The sequence below is a fragment of the Toxorhynchites rutilus genome, chromosome 1 (assembly GCF_029784135.1).
Source record: "Toxorhynchites rutilus septentrionalis strain SRP chromosome 1, ASM2978413v1, whole genome shotgun sequence".
In the NCBI taxonomy this organism is placed as follows: domain Eukaryota; kingdom Metazoa; phylum Arthropoda; class Insecta; order Diptera; family Culicidae; genus Toxorhynchites; species Toxorhynchites rutilus.
In genome coordinates this window covers 32,552,446-32,574,557 of record NC_073744.1, presented here as the reverse complement: position 1 = coordinate 32,574,557, position 22,112 = coordinate 32,552,446, and the positions used below count along the sequence as shown (strand labels likewise).

At 37.0% G+C, this 22,112-nt stretch overlaps 1 protein-coding gene across 3 annotated transcripts in view; it reads left to right on the top strand.

Moving 5' to 3' along the window:
- The first annotated feature begins 1,037 nt into the window (after positions 1–1,037).
- LOC129763398 (facilitated trehalose transporter Tret1) overlaps positions 1,038–22,112 on the top strand; it is a 42,359-nt gene continuing 21,284 nt past the window's right edge. Inside the window, exon 1 of one of the 3 annotated variants that reach the window (XM_055762425.1) lies at positions 1,038–1,526. The gene's annotated coding sequence lies outside the window, so the exon portion shown is untranslated. Of the gene's footprint in view, positions 1,527–1,779; positions 6,213–22,112 lie in introns of those variants that run through there. The other 2 variants (XM_055762423.1, XM_055762426.1) reach the window with 2 other exon arrangements.

The window sequence follows — 22,112 nt, the reverse complement described above, 5'->3', positions numbered from 1 at the left end:
AAATTGTAATTCGTCGCTACTTTAGATGCTCGTATTTGACGGCGCGGATAAGGGAGCATATGGTTCTCGTGTCAATGTTCAATAGTTTGTCTGAAAAAATCTTTATTGTCATGTGCTCATAGGGGGTCTCCGTAGCCACATTGGTTGCGCGTTCGCTTAGTAAGCGATCGATCGGGCCCTCATTGACCATCTTTGTGTTGTTACAGAATAACTACGTCCACGCAACAATCATCAGCGATGGAGATCGATCCACGGTCGAAATAAGATCGATTCATCCATACAACTGCTCTGCTCTGCAAGAAACATCGGGCTGCTGTTCTATAAATAACCCAACAATGATCAATATCAACTGTCTGCGCTGTCCGGTCTGCTGAACAATGGAAGAACAGAACGAATACTCTTACGCCTAAATGGCTACTGTGAAATGTAATGTACCATATGCAATGGTATAGAAGGAATACTATAACGCCAAAAAAAAATGGCAAGTGTGTAATGTGCTATTTATAGATATGATAAACATGTGACATGTACACTATTAAAATTCGGCTCTGTTACAGCTGAAATGCTAATGAGCCTGAAATAAACGAATGGGTTAAAAAAAATGCTCATAGGATTCAAACTCTGGAATCGTTTCACTCAGGGAAACACCACTTGGCGCGCTTTGACTTAACGCCGACCATACAATGTTCAACAAATTCAAATTGACAAAATAAGATTGCGATAGATTCCAACACGTGTAATATAGTGTCATCATCACACTTGCCACTGCACTCCCTGTACTTTCCATATACCAAAAGAAATTCATCCTTCGTTACTATACCCTCGTCTCACTATTTACACAAATGCAGTCCAACAGCGGCGTGAAAATATCCACCCCATCAATCAGCGAATTGCATTGCATCAGTTGGAAAAATTCCACCGCTGTGAATGACGGGCACACGGGATCCTGTCAGGCGCCGCTGAACAGCCGTAGGTCTTGTTAGTTTACCAAACATTTCAGGGTGAATAGCAATCACTCATAATACGTTGCAGCGACTGCATTCTTACTCTTTGCTAGCTTTAAACTTGTCTCATATTTGTTTCTGGCAGATTGAGTGAAAATTTATTTCCAATTAAATAAACAATAAAAACCAATAAACTAAGCTATCGCCGGACAAGAGGATTATGCTGGATTCATCTCTGCATGACTTACAAGTTTGACCTTTCTGTCGCACGAGTACCAAGTCCGCGGCGTTTGGGATCGATCGTTGCCTGTCGCTGCGATAGGGACACCCCACGATCAAGTGGATTGGCACGACCAATCGTATGTTTAGAATAGATTGTTTTGTCAGAGGGTATTGAGGTGGACTAGAACTGTAACAAGAGATAATGTCAAACACTCTCGGAAGCTGTTCGGAGATGGGATCGAGATGATAGGTAGCTTTCGCTGCCAGTTGTCTTCGGTAGGCTAACTCGATCGGTGGTTGACCGGATGTCGGATGAGGAGTTCCTCAGGATATTCGGCACTATATGAAGGCTCCTCTTCGGTGAGTTTTCAGTTTGAACCGGTAGTAAATATATGTACAGGATTTTGGAAGGGCTGATAAGAACGTAAATTTAGTTGAAGGATATTGAGTGACTCAGTGCAAAACAAGTTTAATATATTGACAAACAATTGAAATGGATTTTCCATCTGAATAGTAACAACATGTACGGGAGCATTATTCCAAACGTCGAGAGTTGAATAATGTATGTGAATATTTGTTATAATAAGTGTCAGTGTGTACAACAGTGGTGAGATTTAGTTATGGTGAAAATGTTCTGAGGTTCTTGTTATAAGTCCCTCAAAAAGGTTTTTGCTTCTCCATAGAACCCTTCCTTTCAGATTTCCCCAGTGGTAGTAATGACAACAGTGCATTTACCGTTAATATACGAATAAATTGGGCTCATTGATTAATTATTTACGTTGCGCTTCTAGAATTCTCGATACTTTTCAGATAATGAAAAAACCGCAGTTTTCTTGGGTTTCAGGTGTTAACTTAATGGTTGGATTTTTTTTCTTCGCCGATAGATAATGATGTATTGAAAGATATTTGCATTTTAGCTGCTCTGTGTTTTCAATTAAAATTTTGAATGCATGGCTACTGTAAATCAGCATAGATGTTTGAATACTTCTCTTTAGCAATGAGCATTCTGATTGCACAACTGCATTTGAAGGGCAGATCCAAGCCTGCCGTTAGCAATGGAACAGATGTATATTTTTGGAACAGTGGAACAGATTATATTTTTACCATTTGCTTTTGAGTACAAAATCTATCCGATGGTGCAGGTTTACCATAAACTTCCAAAAGCTTTCGATGCGCTTCGTCTGCACTTCTCTTCCAATGGAAACAGAAAGCACAAACATGTAAATAAGCAACATTAGCTACTTAACATTTTCAATGCAGTTAAAATTGAACTTGTTGTGTAATACTCAAACTTGTGACTTGTGAGCAATATTTGATTAACAGATGTCCCTACTTCGCGATTCAGCAAAAATCAGCAGTCGCTGTCAACAGCTTGAGCCATCTTACGAAAACGGTCGGCCGAACCGTGTGCTATGATAATCACTTCATTCGGAAGATAAAATGTCTAAAAGCTATATGTCTGTTAATTATTGACCCGAAAACTTGTTTCAATAGCTTAAAAATTGCATCGAAACAGGCGATTGGAATCATACAAATCTGCATTAAAACTGATGTCCGGCAATCCATTTAGATGTGATTGTGGAGCGACAGGGTAATGACCACGCTCGCTCGCTTGAACACCATGCTTTTCTCTCCCAATCTCGTTTCTATTCGGACGCCGGACCTGCTTTTTCCGAGTAGGAGTCGATTTCTCCTTTGAGAGTTAAATATTCTTCTCCGGTGATAGCCTTTTATTCGAAAGGAAAAATGTTTAAGCGTCTTGAGAGAATGATTGACCCAAAAACATGTTCCAATAGCTTAAAAATTGCTTTGGAAGCAGGCTACTGAAATCCTACATATCCGAATATAAACTAGTGCCCGGCCGGAATTCCATTTGACCCATTCCATGTGGCTATGCATCGAAAAACCAAACATCCAATCAAGTTTTAGGTGAAACTTTCAAACGATATTTGAAAAAGCACTAGTTATAATATGAATTTTTTTAAATGAATTCAATTTTTATGCACCATCCTTTGAGAAGGGCGTATTTAAAAAACTACATGATTATATTTGAAATATATTAAATTTTCACTATTTTCACGTTTCTTGAAACCAGCGTTTCATAAACAGGTACTTTGAAGCGTGGTCTCGTCACAAAATAGAGCTTTTTTTTTAGTTTATCAAATAAACATAAGTTCAAACATTTTTACACTCGCATATCTCTTAACAAAAAATGATGATCAACAGCCCACAATATTTGGTTAAGTTCTGTCCACAAATAGAGGAGTATCGTATGTCTCAAGAAGTTCCTGTCACGTCACGAAAATTATACGATCCATCCAGCGTAGCGTCACAAATTTTCGATTCACTACAAACACTTTTTTTTGCATGTTCATGTATAAATCGCACAGAATAAAACGATGTTTGTGTAACATAAAATAAAATAATCATACAAGAACCATCAGTTGGATTCAGTTGAATTCTTTAGTGACGTGACAACACCTGAGGATGGGTTTAGACTAGTGATATATTCATGTGAAGAAATATGATAAGATTTATAGAAATCGCATCAACCGTTTACACTAGCGTGAACTTCTATAATGAATATCTTCATATTTTCGGTGAATTTATTTACCTGAAGTAGAACTGCATCCAACTTTAGTGATTTCTCACCAGTGAGAAATTCACAAGCGTTTACATATGCTTAATTTATTCAAGTTATATATTCCTCGAATAAGTGTATCATATTTATTCTCACCCGTTTACACCTATTTTCAGGTGAATAAATCCATCTATAGCTATAGATCTCCCTAGTGTAAACCCGCCATGACTTTGGGTTTCGTTCGGACTCTTGAACATTAATGATTAATTTAATTAATTTCAGTTTCGTAGATTCCAGAATATAGAATATAATTTGGTGTCGACTTCGGTTTGCGGAACATAATAAATGACAAAAAAATGGAAGATCCATAAGATGTGGGTTTTTTTTTCTCTTTTATAGTGAATTTCAACACATTTCGGCTGGTTCGTCACTTCTATAAGATATGGGTGTGGGGAACAGGTGCCTTACCATAAGTAATTAAAATTGCCTTGTTTTGTAATATTTCTCAATCTAAAAGAACATTGAACTCATTTTTCATACAGCCAAAAAATAATTCTTTGTTTTTAAATCAATGAAAATGGTTGGTCCTTCAGAAGGGGAAGGCGAAATCTCTCAGTGAGAAATATTCAAGATAGAACTTACATAACAATAGTTTCTAGCATGCTACAATACGGTGAAATGCATATTGAATACACTTCATTGATTTTGTGACGTGACAACGCTTTGAGGAGACTATATTCGCACAGAGCGTGTTATCATGCTGATCTTTGCCAGAAACCACAAAAGTCAGGTGGTGTCACGTCACAGAAGTATTGGACTGGCAACACGCGAATTCAACTATAAAATATTCTCCAACTAATGATTCATGTAGGAAATTTTCTCAATTTTACTTTGTAATCGTTTGCTTTCCAGAAATCATGTGGGTTATACATGAAAACTAAAAAAACTGTTTTAGTGAGTCAAAACGTTGCCACGTCACGTTAGAATGAATCATTTAATTGTGATTGGAAAATGGTCTCGCTCGCTCGTCTAAGCACTATGCTCTTCTCCCCAATGCCATTTCTTTTCTGCCGACGGAGGGAACGGATTTAACGAAAAGTATCGATGATAATTCGATACAGATTGATGCAGAAGTGGTATGATGATCACTTCATTTGAAAGATAAAATGTCCAAGAGTTATATGATTATTACTTATTCATCCAAAAACATGTTTTAATAGCTCAAAATCTGCTATTGCTATTGAGCTATTGAAATCATAATGATTTAACTCATTGACGATGCTTGCATTTATGCTGCGTAAATTCTGCATTCGACTATCCATGTATGATAGAGAACCGAACAAAAACTTACACCTTAAAAACCATAAACTTTGAAGTTTTTCACTTCTAAAATGTTACTCAAATCCACTAATTTGGAAGTTTCACAACTGTATTCTGTAGAACATTTCCTTATCTTTCAATCTTTCAAATGGAAGGAAGCAACAGAATTGTCCTAAGCAGCGTAATTTGAACTAGGCAAGCAGGGCCCGAAGGAACGAAAAAGTTCAATAACTCTGTCATTGTTAGAATTCGAACATATGCGTAGGAGGATTTTTATCATCAAATATGATCCTCTATCACCTTCTGAAAGAATTCGGATTTTTTATATGAGAAACGTATTCAAGACTTTAAGGGGATGAATCAAAAATTCAATTCTTCGTTTATAATCAAAAAACGAAAAAAAAACAAATAAAAAATTTTTTTCTTTACTCGATTATATACAGCATTCGATGATATACAGTGAAAAGAAATAGAAGACTATATATTTAATCGAGTCCGCGCTGTAGTTGCAACGAATCTCATAATATTGCCATAATCAGTGCACCATTAGTGTTCAATAAATGCACCGCAGATAAATGACCACTGATTATAGCAACCGCTCCAAAACCCCCGAGAACAACATTTCACTCTCGAGAATCTCTCCGTCCGTTTGACCGCTAATGACCATATGGAGAAGACACATTCGGCGAGAGCACATATATTTTTTTCCGCGCTTTTTCTGTTGATTTGATCTACTCGCACAACCGCCCCGGATTATCTCTCCCTCTACTACTGGTCACCACCTCACGGGCAGACAATAGTAAGTAAAACACGCCAGAAGTTTGGGATTCAGTCCTGTAGTTAGTCTCTGGCAGGAAGCACGTGTTCACGGTTGTGTATTGGTTCTGCAAAAGGTTTTTGGGAGAATTTAATCGAGTGGTGGTGCAGATTTTTATGGCATTGAATGGGAGCAAGTGTTTTTGCTGCTGAGCTCTTGTTGATTCAGCTCGGGAGAACGTTATGAGCAATTGATAACAGAGCTTTAGAATACAGCGCGAATCGCAATTGTTTGACGAACGGAAAAAGTGAATATAAAAACGATAATCAATTAGCAGATCGCATTATAAAATTTCGTGGACAAAAACAGCAAAAATGGATTTCAGCAGGTAATTTTTATCTCGGAAAAACAAGAACTGATACAGTATAATCGAAAATATATGATGCATTCAATTTAACAATTTTGCAGTACAAATTATGAAAAGTACAAACATTAGTGGTTTGCTTCTGCGTTTATACTACGTTAATAAATACAAATTCCACTTTGTGAGCCACAGCTTGGTATATCGATGCATAATATTTTCCGGTTTATTTGAAAGGTTGAAAAATGTGTTTCTTCCTGAAATCATCTAGTATGATAATAGTACATTACCATATAGCTTGTATTCTAGATTTGAATTTGAATATTTTAACTCCATTTTGCATCCGTTTCGGGAACTCTGTAGCCAATTGATTACGACTGAATTAAATTATAGAAACAATTAATAATGTTACGGTGATCAAATGCACCACTATTATTAAATTATGAACGATCGACTGCGAGAAGTCTCGAGTTGTTATTCGATGGGTTGCATCAATGTATGTTTTTCTCTTGCCTTTAGAGGTGCGCTCAGCCACAATGTGGTATGCGTCGAATGCATTTGAAAACCAAAATTACCGGAATTGAATATGCATTTTCCGTCGATCCCATGCATCATTCATAATTGTTCTCTTGCCAGAACAAATATTTTGGTTTTAATCTGGCAGAAAAACCAAAGTTCCACTTTGTCGTAAAATAAAAATCTCCTTTGGGAAGTAGTGAAAAGACATACACATGACGGATTTCGCGCCAACTCGATCAGATGTTAGCATTACCTCACAAAATTGTATGAAACTTTCTGGGCGTGAAGACCTTACCTAATTGAGCAACTTGAGATACTTAGTTTTCCGAAAATTTATCTAGACTAACATATGGAAAGGGCTAAATATATTTTACCATTTTTTACTCGAAAATGGTCCTACAAAAAAGTGATCTATGAAAGAGTTTTAGGAAAATAATTGAATTTTTAGAAAAAAATACTGAAAATATTTTTTGAAATTCTACACTGAAAAAATTGATTTAAAAAAATTAAAGTCGATTTTCTCAAAATGGTCATCTCAGATTTTGATAAAATGGTGGATAAATTGTAAATAAATATGTGCCCTACAACCCTTCCATACATCGAAACTTGTGCATATTTAAGACAAAAAAGTTTTTCAACAAAAACTTTTTCAATATTTTCCTATTTTTTTATTTTTATCTAACATTTTGAAAATTTTTGGGATCATGTGCTGAATTCGAAAACCCTTTAGCTGCGATTTTATTTTCATCTACGGGAATAAAGCAATGACATTTTTGTGTTCTCGATATTGTTTTCACGTGATTGAATAGATCCTCAAGCTCACTCGCCTTTCTTTTGTATGCTGTTCTTTAGATAAGTAACAGAAATTCTATTTCGTGATACATTTGTCATTTTGTTTAACTGCCCAACCATAAATCTCTAGTGCTGTTTGGATTGTGTTTCCGTAATCTTGGGCAAGGCATGCTCTCTTTGCCATTTGTTGTAGAGTCCTTCCTATTGCATCACAGGGTCCTCTACTGGGAAGATGGCAAAGAAATGCTTCTAGTCCGTAAACTTTTTTGAAATTACACATACTGGCGAAATTCTTTATGTTTTTGTAGTGTGCTGCTACTCCACCGGACATGAAAGTTAATTTTTCTGACAAATTCTATCAATTTTTCTCTAAACAACTGCACTGCCACAGAGTCGTATGTTAAATTTCTGAAATAACTATAAAGCTTACGATTTCTAGTTTACTATCTTTTTTGTAGTATATTTCAAATGGACGAATAGTTGCTTGCGAGTTATTCCAGTGATAACACTGTGCCACATTTTGAATTATTGATGAATAATTCTATGAAAAATCACAAATTACTATTATTTCTCCTTGCGTCAAAGATTCATTTTTATTTCGCAAAAAAAAAACAGATTGCTGTTTGTAAATAAAGTCATGCTCTATGAGTTTGTCCACTTTATCAACGAAATACGGCACAAATTCATCGATTGGTTTCAAAATCGTTTCCAAATTACAACGGTCTGTGGTCAGCCATTGTTGAAAAACGATTTCTTCTTTTCCGCTTTCCTCTAATAGAAAAGTTACTTCTTCATGAATTGATGTTTCGGAAACACAATCCTTACAAGTACGAAGATGGCAATCTGTGGCGTTTTGGAACACTACATAGCATTTTCTCATGACTACTGTATGCGAAATCGTTCTTAAACTGTTATTCATTAATTTTACATTTTCATGAATGGTACATACACAAACATTGTGGGTTCTTGTACTATCAAGTAATATACAGTGATTTGCTCTCAACTGGTCTAACTTACGGTTACACTTGGGGTTGGTAATACCAGCACTGCATTCGTAATACTAGCAAATCCAGGAGATCACGGCTTGACTTATGTTGCTAAACAATGTCACACTTTTCTTCGTTGAATTCTGATGATTACGCAGAAACAAAATAATTCTATTTCTTTTCCGCCACTTTACATTCGCTGCCGGTCACGACTGGTAATTTTTCACACAATTGCAGAGCCATTTTATTCATCTTTTAGGTATCTATACAATCCATTTCTTATTATCATATCTATACAGTGACTCTTAATAGATACCTAAATCTACAACAACTATTCGATACCTGACCGACCGATCAAGACATTTTTGGCAGATGGCTATTGTTTTAGAGCAGTTGTTGCTCTCTGAATTGAAACATACATTGATTTTTGCAAATCTTGCAAAATCTTGAACAAGTTTTTGTTAGAACAAATGTTGCTTAAAAAATGATGCCTTAAGTATGCACAAGTTGCGATGTATGGAAGCGTTGTAGGGCACATATTTATCTACAATTTATCCACCACTTCATCGAAATCTGAGATGACCACTTTGAGAAAATCAACTTTTAGTTTTTGAAATCGATTTTTTTAGTGTGTTTGAAAAAAAAAAATTTCAGTATTTTTTTTCTAAAATTTAAATTATATTCCTAAAACTCTTCCATAGATCACTTTTTTGTAGGACTTTTCGAGTAAAAAAATATGAAAAAGTGGTCAAAAATATTTGCCCCTTCCCATTTGTTAGTCTAGATAAATTTTCGGAAAACTAAGTATGCCAAGCAGCTTAATTAGATAAGGTCTTCACGCCCAGAAAGTTTCATTAGGTTCTGAGAGGGTCATTCCAATTCCATAGACGAGCTGGAGCGAAATCTATCACAGAGTAAATCAACTTAATCAAAACAATCTCACAGAACCGAAATACAGAGTGGTCGCGCTAAAAAAATAATTGAATAAATGAAACCTTCGACAAAATAGGACACGAAAATCTTATTAGAATCAAATTATGTATTTTATTCTTCAATATGTTTGGTATACGGGTCTTTTATTGAGGACTGGTCAACGTTTTTCTAAAAAGCACTGCTTTTTTTTAGATATTGAGTTCAAATTTATTCGGATTGTAGTTCAACTTTTACATTTTACAATGGAATTCGATTTCTGTCATATGACCACCACGAGTCCGTTTACTGAATTATTTCATTTGCGCGACCGATGCGTGTGCGCAAAAAAAAAATTCTGAAATAGTCTTTCAACATGTCGCGATAGCGCTCTTCATTGACGATAACATGACGGTCGCTCTCATCGACGAAGAAATACGGCACGAAAACTACATCAAAAAGTATTTTTTTCGGATGCAGTTGTAGGATTTGTTGAAACAGTCCCAAAGAGGTGACGTTAGCTTCGCGTGTAAGATGCGATTCAGTTTCGTCTCTATGGTTTCGGCTATGGCTATGGCTCTCCCATATCCCAATAAGATTTTCCTTCGGAATGTTTCCGTTGCAAGGACTCGTAATTAGTCTGACATAAGCTGCGGACCCAAAAAGGTTGGAATTAGGTCATTTGGATTTTATCCTAAGCAGTTGAATCATAAATCCAGCGTTTAACCGTCTGAGTGCGGAACAAAATATGCCAAAATGCGAATGAGTTTGGGTATTTTTATAAAAGCTTTGGCTTTTCAAGTGCCATTTTTTGAATCCATCGAAAAATGGAGCAACAATAAGCGATAGATTCTAGACTTTATCGATCTGTACTCCCAATATGTTCTCGAAAGACAAAATCCTGTGTTAAAAGGTGCTCCCCACAGTGACAAGAACTTATTCATGCAATAACAAGCAAAATTACCTGGCATGTACAAGAGAGGCCAGAACAATTTTTTGTTATTTATTCAAACGGTTTTAGAAGTCTAACGCACTGCTTTATATAGTTGTGTTGTTAAATAAGTGATTGTGTAGCCGTAGTTTGTAGTAAAGTAATTGTATCCTCAATTCTAGGTTTCTCAATCTTGAATAAAAATAATTGATTGATTGAAATCTGCCAATTGAAATTCGTAGTACTTACTGTTACTCGATCAGTATTAAAATTATTAAAATATATATAAATATATATATTATATATAAATAAAAGAATCTCTTCATTTTAATGAAAAATTCTCGTCAAACAAGAATCTGCTCGAGATTTTTTGCAGAAACTTGATACTCTATTAATCGATATTCATTCTAAACTTTTAATCATGATTCATTATTTAAAAAAAAAAATTAATCATGATTCATTATTTTTATGTAAAAATGTGTTCATTTCTGCCTATTATGTAATCATTTATTTATTTCATGAACACATGCAGTTTCTCCCAGTTTCGTGTTCGCAATTAAAGAACCGGATATTCGACCATCCGGCCTCGAAGCTTGGCGGACATCCGGTATCCGTCCAAAACATTATCTGTTTTATCACTAGTTGAAGAACCATTATTTTTGTGTGTAACAAATTGGAGTTTTTCGTTTTCCAGGGTCACAAAATGCTCCCCAGACCATGATATATCTTCCCACAAAATTCGCTTTAAAGAAAAACTTGAGATCTTCATGAGGCATGTTCCGGCGTGCGAATTCTAACCTTACTTCTTTGTGCGAAGGAAGTAAACGTGGTGCATTGACCTTTTTTGATCGTAAAATGTTTTGGGAACGTTCACTGCCAAACTGTCGGAAGTGAAGCATACTACTTAAGTTCAGTTCGAATTTTCCAGCAACTCATCGTTGTATTCGATGTTTTTTGACAATATGGCGCTCATCATCATCCCCATCCTGTCTTCCCAAAGACCCTAATTTTTCCTTGTTTTGCTCACCTAGCTTTTTCTGCTTACCCATATTAGCAAAATACTGCGAACTGATTGATAATAGTGATATAAATAATGGATCATGATAAGTGGGCAACATGATGGCTAGTAATCGTTCGATTAATCGATTAATCGAATACTTCCTACAGAAATCGATTATTAATCGAACGAATAACAAAAAATATTGTAGAAACTTGTTGATGATTGAAAGAACGTCCAATTTATATCGATATCGTATTCCCATTATCAAGTAGAGCCATAATCCTGTCAGTGAAATCGCGACTGCTCTCAGCAGAGAAATTTGGAGCGAAGAAAAGAGGTAAGTGGTGTAGTTCGATGTCCCCCTTCACTCTCACCAAGTTTCAAGGTCCCATCAATACTTGTTTGGTTTCCTATCAACGATAAAGTTCGGTCTGTACGGGAAGCTTGTGGCAACTGTCACGTTGTTTAGGTGTGGGAAAACGGCAAAACAGATCTACGAGCTGCTCAAGTCGTTTACTATCAATGAACGATTCGTGTTCCATACACTACAACAGTACAGAGAAACAGCTGATGTGGACGATAGACCCAAATAGGGACGTCTGAGGTCGGTACGGCTGTCCAATGTTATCTATGTTGTTCATGAACGCGTTCAACGTAATTGTGTTTGGAAACAAAAGCGTTAATTAGTCGAAATGAATTGGATAAATTAATTGGTGCGTACATCGATGTGTGAGTCATTCATTGACGCCCATATTGAAGCGAATGGTTTTGGAACGATTCAAAAAACTTCTAGAACGTTTAAAAAAAGATCAGATTATTCACTTTAGGCCAAGTTGAAGTAGCGTGCCTGTGGACGTTCTAATTGGAATGCCAATCGTTAAAGAATTCTATTGAGAAATTGCAGCGATTGACGATTGACCTTGGCGTTTTCGACTCTGCGTGATGGAGAGGTCAAAGGTCGCATAATTTTGACAAAAATGTTAATTCTGAATATAAAAGTAATAAAATTTCAATAAAAGTTTTGGGTTTTTATCTGATTCTGTTCTCGAGTTATGAGTTTTTCAGGTATAGAACTGAATGCTTTTGAATTTAAAATAAAAAGTGAGCCAGAAAAACTACCAGACAAATACGTATATTTCACATTTCATTATGAAAAGTAGTACGAAAAAAATCGTTGCGGCCCGCGGTTGTAATTAAATTCTAATGCGGCCCCTGCCATGGGTCTACCCGGCCACCACTGGTCTAGACAGTGCCAAATTACTTGCGCCATTACAAGCTAAGTCAAAGTAGTTTAGAGCCTTCATTTAATAATAAACACTAAACTTGTCACAACGGCGTCAAATAACTCCTATTGTCATTTGCCTCTACTACTTCTCTTGAAAAAAAAACGTCAGTGTATTTTGCAATATTTACCTTTTACCAAATTGTTCCAATATATTTTTCGCTAAACATAGTAATACATATGACATTTTAAAGACGGGTCATTTGACCCACTGTGGTCCATCAAATGTGATTCAACAGAGACTGTTTCATACTAATGAGCAGATGTATAAATTTACGCTCATTCACGATAATATGTTGCATCTCCCTAATCTGCAAGCGGATGGGTTATCAACACGTGGCACTCATCATCCGCTGATAATTGATAACCCATTTGTTTAATCCTCGCGACCGGCTCAGCACTGAGCTGGTTCAACTCATTAAAATGCCATAACTACATTGGGCATCATCCCAACTGTTGTTATCTTTTATGTTTTTCATATAATGAGCGCCCATTTTATCACCCACTATTTCCTCCCATTGAAACTGTATCTGCTCGAACGATTGTAGCGAGTGTAAACAATCTTTGAGAGTTTTTTTTGCACCTCTGGGATCCATTGTGACCCTCCACATGCTGCGTGTATGTGAACCTGTGGCTGTTGATCGATTATCGTCGTTCGGGTGTCAACCGATCCACCCGTCACGATTAGAAAATTGCTCGAACTTGCTGGCCGGAGCTGTAATTTCCGCATTCTGTTTACCTCCCCCGGCTAGCCACTATTTGCGTAGCTGCACGCCTTTATTGGTGTTGCACTTAATTTGCCACAGGTGACGAAGTCGTTCATAAAAAAAAAAAAAAAACTAAGCGAGGGAAGCGACAGAATGCTCACGTGGACGTGACCACATTATCTGGCATCAGAATTCCGACCAGCAAACTGATGTCTTGCATGAAGCATATGTAAATGCAGTATGCATAAACAGTTCTGGACACACGAGTGCACGAGTGTCGAGAAATGAGCTGTTTCCGTTACTATTTTCACTTTATCACATCACACATCTTCTAAGTGCATATCGAAGTGACGTTGCACTTGGACAACATTTGCTGTCCGGTAGGAAGTGGAAAATTTCGCTCATTCAAGGCCGCGCTTGGCGCCGCCATCAGCTTGAGTGCGTTGACGTTGACGCGTGCCCGACAGGTACTTAACTAGGCGAACAGCAGGAGTTCTAGCGGATTTCCACTTTCGGTGTGATGACTCCGTGCGACCAAAAGTAACCGTCACCGGTAGCCGGTGGTGGTATGCTAATGGTATCGTGTAACTCATTGAACACCCCGCTCACGTTCTCGCGCTTTGGGAAGTGCGTGTTCGACATTGACTTTGCTTATAAACAAACCGTTTGACCGCCACATGAGACAGGAACGAATTTGATTTAGAGATCGACGTGGCGTTCAAACTGGACTTGTGGCGGCGGTATTGCAAATACCACCGGAAGAGTGATGGAGATGCTGGAAGGAAGGATGGTCGATTAAAATGTTAGGAAAATTACATTTCATACTGGGAATTCGTCTTGGTTTGGGTTCAGTCTTCCTTCAATCAGTGACCGGTGAAGAGTTTTTGTTCAGAGTCAAGAAGTGATCAAGTCAAAGGGCTTGCCTGTTAAATGTTGGTGAGCGTGTTAACTTAAGATGTAGTGCTATTAAAATCTGTTTTATAATTTATGAAAAATGGAAGAAAATACATATTGATGATTTCGATTAACGTTAGTGAATTCTTTCGGAGGGTGCAATTTACGGGGTGCATGAAGCAGGATATTTCTCGGCATAGAAATAACGTACATGTAAGGAAAGGATGTCATTTTGTAGTTTTTTTTAATGAACTTCAAGTGTACAATACAATTCGTCAACCCGTATGTTGATGATTTGGCAAATGATCTGTAGTTGTGGAGAGAAGACAAAGATTTTCATCACTGAGGCAACAATGAATGGAAAAGTTTACAATAAAGAGTGTCTTCAAAACCATCATCCATCCAATTGTCCGGATTTTCTTCCCACCGAGATATATTGGGCAATTATCAAAGGCAAGCTGACGAAATGCGACAAAACCATAAAAAACCAGCTCAAATTGAAAAGCAAATACGGTTACCAGCAGAGCTATGCAGAACTATGAAGGGTGGTATCACAATAAAAGTTCGAAAATTAATCTAAACAACGGACGAATAGTTTTCATGTATTTTCCCCTTCAAGTTCATTTAAAAACCTACAAAATGACATCGTTCCCTTTTTTGTACGTTATTTCTGTGCTGAGAAATGTCCGACTTTATGCGACCCAATTATAACTTAAACAGGATTTAAAGATCCCAGTCTGGATGGTCGAAAAATCGTTTTTTTTTGCATCTTTGGGAAGCTTATGCCCTCAGAAATGTTGCCTTAAAAGGATTTTTCGGCGTCCTGATTTATTTTTCTTATTCTAGCATTTGTTCTGATTATTATAGAAATTTTTTTTGAGTAAAAACTTTCAGACGTAGGATTACGTCTTTCGGTAACATATTGGGGTACAAATTGAAAAACCAAAAAACTGTTTTTGCCCAAAGCGCCCAAAGCGCTCGTTGTACAGTCATTTGCTGATGGATTTACGAGATATCTGCATCCATCGATTCAGGCACTCCCTGATAATTGTAATGCCCCGCTGCTCGGGATCACTCAGGGTCGTTATAAGATGCTCAACCTCACCCTCAACCAGAACCTGGCAACTCACAATTTTCCGGGAGTCAATCTATTTCCGTTTACCCTGAATGGAGCCATTCACGTCACTCGTGGGGAGCCTATCTAACAATCGTCCTCAAGGCTCCTGTGGCGAAATCTTCTTTTTGGCCGACTACGGGCGAGGGGTGACGGCTACCTTTCCAAGCCCGGAATAACGGACAAAAGAAAACGGGAATGTTCAGGGCTGTTTGTTCACAAGGGAATAACAAATAAGGTAACGGGTAACATATTTTATATTTCGGGGGTGGGGTTTTACAGCACACGGTACTTGCGATCTGGTCTGGCTTAACTCCGGATTTCCGAGTGGGTGGCAAACTCGGTTTTATCGACAGCTCGCTTTTGATTCCTGGCTGTATGTTATTGGTCGTCCCTTCTGCAGGGCCTCTCTCTGCTGTGGCCTTTTTCGTCTCCCGGTGTCTTGGAAAATAAATATACAAAGAAAAGGCCCACTGGTCGGGCCTGACCAGCCGGCGTTAGTAGTTAGTCATTCATTTTTAAATTACCTTTTCTTTTTGTGTTTTTTTTTATATTTACGATGTTCACAATTTGAACGACGTGAACTATCAACAAAACCTATTAAACAAACAACACTTAACATTACTATGACTACATTTATCTACATATTTGAATTAAGGACATTTACTTTACACGACGCGCACTTCTACTCCCGGAGACGGTTACCAACAGAAAGAAAGACCACATATAATGGACAAATGTGAACAATGCCTCAGATGAGTTGATGCGCAACTTATACCGACCCTGTCAATTGACAGATGGCCGATTTTGTTGTCTGCGGTTTAGCTTTTCAGTGATGGCAGCGTCATCGCTTCAGGCAGTTATGAACGACAGCTACATAATTCAATACAATGAAGAAAAATATATATTTTATGACATCGAACCTTCAAACAATTCAAAAATTCAAAAAAACAGATTTTGTCCGTGTGTTAAATTTCTTACATTCGAACAAAGCAACTTTAAGGTACATGACGACTTTTACGCCGCAGTATCGCTTGGAGCGTTTTTTGAATTTTAATTCATGATAGTACGCAATCTAGATTAAAAAAAACTATGTATAAGCATTATAAAACATACGAAGGTCTTGCAAATGTAAATGTAGTATTTGTAGTGAATAAATGAGTATTTTTTCATGCTAAATTTCTACAACGAATATTTTCGATGGTACAGATTTTTGAACGAAAAAGTACAGATGAGAAAGATTTTTAACCCCTCTGGGACTGATTAAAATGTGGCAACACTGGTGGTCACTATCATCTCGTTCTTCGGAGGATGGTTGCCAGAAGTTTTTAGCTTCTACTATACATCCTTATTTCGCTCTCGATAACGTCATGATTGGTGATCTTCTGTGCATTTCCCGCACGATGAGCGATCTATCTTGAATCGAGCAGCATATTAAAGTCTGTTTCAGTTATAATTTGGTGGCATAAAATAGGACATTTTTCAGCATAGAAATAACGTATGAAAAGCAAAGGATGTCTTTTTGTAGGTATTTTGATGAACTTTAGGGGAAAAATACATGAAAATTATTCGTAAGCAGTTCGCATCATTTTCTGCACAGTACTGTTGATAACCGTACATACTTGCTATCTTGTTCTACCACTTTTCCAATCGAGCTGGTAAAAAGCCAAGTGTAAAGGAGGTGTTGTGGGTAGGTTCAAATTTGTTAACGCATATAAATTTGCCCGTCAGTTGATGATTTTGCAAGGGATCTGTAGTTGTGGAGAGGAGACAAAGATTTTCATCACTGTGGCAATAATGAATGGAAAAGTTTACAAGGTTCATTTGGCTTGTTTTCGGGTGTTTTACCAAATTTACCTACTTTCTAGTTGAATTTCTGCTATTTTTTACTTATACAATAAGTATCTTTGAGAGCTGGAACCGACACTGATATTATGCAATGTGCTCTTGATGCGGGCTGAATGGAAAGCTCAGCAGCCACAATTCGGGGCTCAGCGTGTTAAATTCCCATAAAATGACAACATTCCCTTTTTGTACGTTATTTCTATGCTGAGAAATGTCTTACTTTATGCGGCCAAATTATAACTGAAACTGGCTCTAGATTCTCAGAAGGTCTTTAAGCGTCAATTGACTCGCTCTTCTACAAATTTTTCGACACAACTCAAAAGTGTTATCGGTCGAAAATTATCTAGCAGATGTTCATTTTTGTTTGGTTTCTAGAGTGAAACTAACAAACCTTCTTTTCAGCAATTGGTAATGTTTCCGCATTAATTAGCACATTGTATTGATATACGATTTCAACCCTACTGATTATCCGTCACAAAAAATCCAATAAATTCTTAATCAGTAAAGATGGCACTATGATATGAACCTCGAACATGCCGAAAAAATGTTTTCATACAAAATGGTGGCCATTTAAAAATTGAAAATTGAGTTTCATCACGTTTTTCATAACATTTTTTTCAAAATACAGGGTCTTTCAGATTAAACGCTCACGCGACAAATTTTAATAACTTCTACAAAAGTGAACAGGTTTTTATTTTAAAAAAGGCGAAAATAAAGCTTATTTTAGGACATTTTCGATGTGACCACCCCTTTTTTCGATGACGCGTTGAAAATCTAATATTGAAAAATCTGTTGAAAATCCACGTTATTTCCTCTTTAAGTTCGTCCAAATTTTGTGGCTTATTAACATAGCAACGGTCCTTCACGTATTCCCAGAGGAAGTAAGTGACGACGAAAAATGTTGAAAATCTTACCATCGGAGGACAAAGTTTCAGTTTCGGTTGCTCGAGTAAAACGATTTACTAAAAATAAACGTTCTTGTAAATTGTACATCTTGACACTAAAAACCATCCGATCAGACTGAACGAGTAGCCGAATGTTATAGTCCCGAAGTGGGGAATGCAGTGTTACCATCGACGGAGCAAAAAAAAATTAAAAGGAGCTATTCGATATTTTGCGTGAGCGTTTAATCTAAAAGACTCTGAAGTAAACAAAAAAAAAAAATTTTCATAGGTTCATGTGATAAAGAGATGTAGAAAGATATATAGATAAATCGGTTCAGTTGAACTTGAGATATCGTTTATGCCAGGGGATTTGGAGTAAGATGGGAAAACCCTGATGTATGCCTTAAAGCAGCACAACACAAAACATGCTGGTTGGATGGTCCCCCGAGGAAGTGACGCTTAACACAACCACTTAACTGCGAAAAATCCCAGATAGCGACTGAATCGCGTGCATCATCAGCGTCGCGGGTGAAATCATCAGCAAAATAAATAAAATGAAACACATGGCACATACTGTGGTGGGGAATACATAAACAAGCCGAAAAAGTTGCGGAGTTAACTCTCGTTAAACAGATCGAGACCAATTTTGTTCACTTCACACACCGGATTATATATTTCGTGTGAAGCAATAAAATACATTAATAACTCAGATTTCGATGAATTTTCCATTTCATTATTTGGAACATGCCCAAAATGTGGGACTCACTACTCAATTTCAGGAGATAAAATTCGACTACCTTCCGAATATTAATTTTCAGCTATTCATGGATTGAAGGATTAACCTTCGCATGATCTCGGCCACCCATTGACATAACTAAATTTCGAAAAAACTCGTCGTGTACAATTCTTACACGACGTTAGGCTTACTGTATAGTAAGGTGGTAAAAATGAAGCTATACAAATCTCACGATGGATAATATCAAAAGCATTTGAATTGTTCCCTTAGCGGAATTGGTGAGAGATTCCGGACTAAGGATGCTTAAGGATGTCGCCATTATATAAATAAGGTACACCGGGGCAAGTTGAAATTCGTGGTATATATATATGTATACTAGCTAACCCGGCAACTTCGTCCCGCCCATTCACTTGGAAGGAGTATCTTAACACCATAGAAACATTTATTGCATCCTAAAACCTCCACATGCCAAATTTGGTTTCATTTGCTTGATTAATTCTCGAGTAATGCAGAAATTTGTGTTTCATTTGTATGGCAGCCCCCCCTTTGAGTGGGGAAAGGACTGTCTAACCATCATAGAAACATTTATTGCACCCTAAAACTTTCACATGCCAACTTTCGTTTCGTTTGCTTGGTTAATTTCCGAGTAATGCAGAAATTTGTGTTTCATTTGTATGGCAGCCCCCCCTTTGAGAGGGGGGAGGGGTCTCAAAATATCACGAAAACCTTCCCCGGCCCCAAAAACCCCTACATACCAATTTTCATGTCGATCGGTTCAGTAGTTTCCGAGTCTATAAGAATCAGACAGACAGACAGACATCACTCTATATATATATATATATATATATATATATATATATATATATATATATATATATATATATATATATATATATAGTAAACATTATTATAAACATTATGATTATCTTTGACAGCCATTAGCAGAATATTGGAATGCCTTAACTAGGATTGGGCGATCTCGGATCGATTCTTAGAAGATCGATCTTTTCCATTCCGATTTCCGATTTTTAGGATCGATCTTTTGTACTCAATAAAATCGAGAAAATCGATTTTTCTTGCTTTCGATCTTTTCGATCTTTCTGTAAATTTGTTTTTCAGTATACATCGATTTTTTATCTCATAAAATGTCACCTAACATTTTTTTGAACATAATATCAACATTTGGATTGCTTCTTCTACGATTTACTTCTGTTCAAATGCTGACAGAGACGGAACTAGTGGCAGCTACTGAGGGGATGAACTGTAAACGATTGCGTATAGGATCACTGAACCTGATGTTGGCATCAATTACAGGCGAAAGATTGTTTTCTGGATCCGGCGCCAAAATCAAGAATCGGCATCGACTAAATGACAAATGTATGACACGATTGGCTCTTATTGTCAGCTGAGTTTTGGGCGGTTGTTGAATTCCTAATAATGTTATGCTTTTCCAATTATTTTTTATTTAATGAAACGACTACCTGACAGCACAATATGAAAGCATTGTGGCTATGGCCTTCATGCTGAGAAACAAAACAAAATGCTTTTGATATTAAAATATGAAATTTGTATTCCCTGTTCAAAGAAAAGACGTCATTCATATAGAACAAGCATATTCGAAAGAAAGCTTTAAATTTTTCGAAAATCGATTCGGTAAAGATCGATTCAGCAAAGATCGATTCTTTAGTACCGATTAAATCAGTGGATCGATCCTTAAGCCGTTTGGAAAATCGATTCGATAAGATCGATCTTTTTATGAAGATCGCCCAATCCTAGCCTTAACGCAATCCGCGCCTTTGTTTACATTTCCTTGTTCCGTGAAATCTAAACAAACATTTTTGCGCGCTGACTCAATAGGCCCGAAAACACTATTTTTTCCAAAAATATCGCCAGAATTGCACGTCAGCTAATCAAATAGTAGTGGTTTTCAAATCTAAACTGAAAATTTTTTTTCTGTAAAGCTCTGGGAATTATAACTCACCCGATATTTTTTTAACTGTGGGGTAAGTTGAAACCAGTGTACATCGACTATTTTTTAAACATTGCTACAGATCCTGGACGTTATTCGTCGGTGATAGCTGTATGAATGAATGATGGTAAATTAAAAAAAAAATCATTCATATTTCGTTCTTCTGTTTGTTCTACATAATTTATGAATACACAGACCTGCTACGAGACAAATTTGTAAATTTTGCAATAGGGATCGCTCAAATATTAAGAAACACAATTTGTTTACTATTTTAGACTCACTCTTCCCTACATAACATGTAACAAATGGTCATTTGCATAAAAATGTTTAGATTTAGTTGGATTTATTTCTAAACAAGTTTCCACAAGGCATTCCCTCCTTCCTTTCTGAGTGCGTTATGTAATGTTTGAATATTTGAATGATCCCATAAACACTACTCTGCCATAAAATCGTGTAAAATAGTCTCCTTGATGTTATTGCTTCGTAGGTTAATTCTTACACCCAAACTAGCTTTGGCAGAAAACATTTCATCTTTGGCAGAAATGATGCCATTTCGTGTGCTGGAGAGTCAAATGCGCAAATAATGAGCTGTTTTAAAAGCTCTAAAATGGTTTGTATGTATGCGAGCAGACTTCTCTTTCTGTTTTTTTTCTCATTTCATTTGGGATTGCACCAAAAAAAGTCCATACGACGTCAATGGGGATCGAACCAAGGCCGTCTGGAATGCAAAGCTATTTCACACGACCACGCTATCCATATAGCTGCCAGTGCTGTTATAAAGAAGCGTGATACACCTCATCATAAAATAAAGTTGGAAAGTGTTTTCTAAGAGGATAAAGACGAACATGAACAAGAATATATATTTCTCTGTCTGTACCGTGTATGTGGCAAACTATACGAAAAGCTTTCATTTCAGCTTCACTTAAAGGGTGTGTCACATCAAATTGCATCACGGAAAAAACGCTGTAGAAATTTAATTTTTAGGAATTATCAACTTCAGCTTTTGCTTATAATCAGATAAGATTGTATAGATCACGTTAGCCATGCTTCACTGTCAATTTTTCGTAAATTTGGAAGAATGTCGTCGAACGAAAAAGAGCGTCGTGAATTAATCCTGTGCACTCATTTCGAGAATCCGGAGTTGTCACATCGGGACATCGGTAAGATGCTGGGAATCGTCCAATCCACGGTCAGCGGAGTACTAAAACGATAACTCGAGAACCTAACCATCGACCGGAAGGTGAAGAACGGCAAAAATGGATGCTCCGTCAGTGAAAAAGATCACAAGCGCGTAGTTAAGCAGTTTAGACGTGATCCGAGAAGTTCGGTCCGGGATGTCGCCAATAAGCTGAATTTGTC